Source organism: Cicer arietinum, chromosome 6 (genome assembly GCF_000331145.2).
Source record: "Cicer arietinum cultivar CDC Frontier isolate Library 1 chromosome 6, Cicar.CDCFrontier_v2.0, whole genome shotgun sequence".
Classification (NCBI taxonomy): domain Eukaryota; kingdom Viridiplantae; phylum Streptophyta; class Magnoliopsida; order Fabales; family Fabaceae; genus Cicer; species Cicer arietinum.
This window is the reverse complement of record NC_021165.2, coordinates 68722534-68725669: the sequence shown is the minus strand read 5'-3', so window position 1 is coordinate 68725669 and position 3136 is coordinate 68722534. Positions and strand designations below refer to the sequence as shown.

General features: G+C 31.7%; 1 protein-coding gene across 1 annotated transcript in view; it reads left to right on the top strand.

The window, feature by feature from the left end:
* The window catches only part of LOC101500681 (flowering time control protein FPA), a 10772-nt gene extending 8015 nt beyond the window's left edge, over positions 1–2757 (top strand). The window contains exon 6 of the mRNA XM_004507289.4: positions 2484–2757. The gene's annotated coding sequence lies outside the window, so the exon portion shown is untranslated. The remainder of the gene's footprint in view (positions 1–2483) is intronic.
* Positions 2758–3136: the final 379 nt, after the last annotated feature.

Genomic DNA, 3136 nt, shown 5'->3' with positions numbered 1-3136 from the left:
TCCTGCTATTCACTTATCTAAGATGAATTTTTTAACATATAGAAGTTCTGACCATATTGATATTCTTCTCCCAAATACCTTGGTTTCATCTTTTTACATATAATTTTCCCAAATTAATATTTCTACATTACTTTCCTTGGTAAACCTGACCGAGTTTCAAATTTTAAAACATTAATTCTGTACCAACCCCTCTTGTATTCATACAAATATACTTGTATTATAGTTCTAATGTAGTGTAGCAAATACCCATTTGAAGTGCACATTCTGCTTATTTATTTTGTGCTGTCAGAAATTCTTTTACATATCATCTTATTATCCTATTTGTGGTTGATTTAAATTTGTTAAGCTTTAAGTTTTATCACATGCGCTGTTCATTTTCTTTTTATGTACGTCATATTGTCTCTTGGTTTTTATAATGGCTGTAGTTTACCTTCTTGGTTGAATTTGTTCATAGATAACAGTATTGTGACATAAACCCTTGGCATATTGATTCTTGAACTCAGCTCTACTGCACATGCATGATAATAGCTTTTGCTTCTAAGTTTTGTATCCCATTATTTTAGCTTTAGGCTGTGATCTCTCCTTTTTTCTTTCTCTTCGGAAGGTAGTTTTTAGGGTTGGAAATCCATCACCCTTTAACTGATATTACTGAGGTGTACTTTCCACTATGTAAGGATCTTAAATGTGCTTCTAAAGATTATGTGAAGATATCTTGCTGTGATTAAATTTGTATATTTTAAGTTGCCATTGTTTACTACCTTCCCATCTTACCATAACCAGAGATTGGTTGACCGAACCAACCAACAAATTTGGTACCACAGTCCATTGTGGCTTCCCACTAATTTTTCTATATTTCCTTTGTCATTATCATTACTCCAATATTGAGAACTCAAATTATAAATTCTACTGAGGGATTTGAAAGGTGTAATAATGTGAAAATTATAACCCCAAGATCTTAATACCCACTGAAATTTATTGCAACCGTGAATCTAGTCCTTATGAGTTTTCCAACTGATGTCGATTTTGAAATTACAGACGGAAAGCTTAAAGTCCTAACCACACTCACTTTGTACATTTCTACAATATTCACGTGGTTAGTCTCAGCCTCTTACCTCCCAATATAAAGGCTAACTTAAGTTAACAAGACTAGTGCCTATCCTTAGGAAAAGTCAGCCCCATGGAAATTACTTGTTTGCTTTTCATAAAAATGCTTTAAAAATGTTAGGAACTTAATCAGATTTGTTGCAAACATTGAATTATGTGCGCTCATGTTTCAATCAATCCTGATGATGGCTTTGGTTGGAAGTTATTACAGCTGAAAATTCAACAAGATGATAATAATAATCAACTACTGTAAAATGTTATGTACCATTTAGGTAAAATTACTTTACATCATTGATGAGGCTTTCCCTGTGAAAAATAACAGAGCCAGTTTAATAAAACTTAGCAAATAAGAGTGTACTAGATTTTTAATGTTCCATTGATTGCGAGTATTAGTGCACAACTACTTTCATTCTATTCAGAACGAAAATAACTAAGATGTAATAAGCGTGCACAACTAATTTAACACAGTAATGTAATAAGCGTATTTTTTGGAAAGAAAATAACAAAGATGCAGTATTGTAGATATTGTTGGTAATATTTTTCTATCACAGCATGCCGCGCAAGCTATATACTTTATATAATATTTTTTTTTTGTTTATTTTTGTTCTATAGACAAAGTGATTAACACAACTATCAGATCCTGAATTTGAACTTAGGACGTGATATTTAGTCCGACAATATTGATATTTGTCAGTTGAGTTAGATATTACAAACTATTTTACATAATCCTTTACAGTAAATTTATATTAAAAAAATTATGTTAAGTGATTAATATAGAGTCCATCCATAGTATTGCACTTAAGTTCTTTAGTCCTGCTGGTTATTCGTTCCGAATGCGTAAAGTTCTTATATCAAAAGACGTTTCAATAACTAGAATTAGGTGACGCAGTGTTAAATGCTGAAATTTAGTTTAAGATCGTGTAATAAATAAATCTGCTGTCATTGTTTTGTGAAAAATGTTTTTGGACTTCAATTCTTTCTCGCATCTAAGCTCTCGTCATTCATTAAGGATGTTCTATTTGGCTGTATATGTGGAATCAATCACGTGTCGTGCTCAATTTGAAAGGGTGCATAAGAAATGCGCATGCTTAAAAATTCTGGTTTGGTTAAGTCCCTGATACATTAAGAGCTTCATTCGATACTTTTGTTCATCGTCCGTCCGCGTTGATTTCAGAATTCCCAATGATTTTTTACAGTAAAAAATAATGAATGATGGGGATTCCGTAATCTCTATAAAATTAGTAAACCTATTCGTGGGGTAAAATCTCGATTTATAATAGCTGTAGTCGTTTTAACATAATTTCTTTTTAAATGTTGTTTTTCCGAAATATTCATATCCTAATCTTGACGTTTATTTTGTACCCTTTATGGACGCGTAGGTAATGGCTGTGGTTAGACAGACGCATATGTACGCTCTGCTTGCAACAAAGGTGCCGTCAATTTGACAAATTTCGCAGGGATTTGTATAAATTATTTATTAATCAGAAAAGGGTCTTTAGTCTCTTCCTTCCTAACAAATATTCTATCTACAAATTTGTAAGGATGGATTTTGATTTTTGTTTCTGTTCAATGTGTATAACTTTATTCCATCTCAAAGTGTAATGACGTTCGAAAAAGAATTATAACCGACTGCGGATTTTTTTGTTATTAAAAGGGTGCGTTTGTTTTTTTGATAACTTTTTCTTTTGGGTTAGCTTGTTAAAACATTGGAAAAAAAAAGAGTTTTCTTTGTTTTTTTTTTTCTGTGGTAGAGAATTTTGTTTGTTATAGTATATATAAATGAGGAAGGGACGTTAAATTAAAATTTGAAAGCAATATATCTCTTCACTAGACTATGAAAATCGAAGGGAAACTAACGGGTAATGGAAATGGAAGAAAAGGACAAGTGGTTTTCTTAACGCTCTTTGTTAGGTGATTAGAACACATAAAAAGCGTAGAAACATGCTAGGTAGGCCCTTGTCTACAAAGGCTTTTTTTTTTCTTTCTTTTTAAAGATTATTTAGCTTAGTCAGACTATACTTAGATATGACAA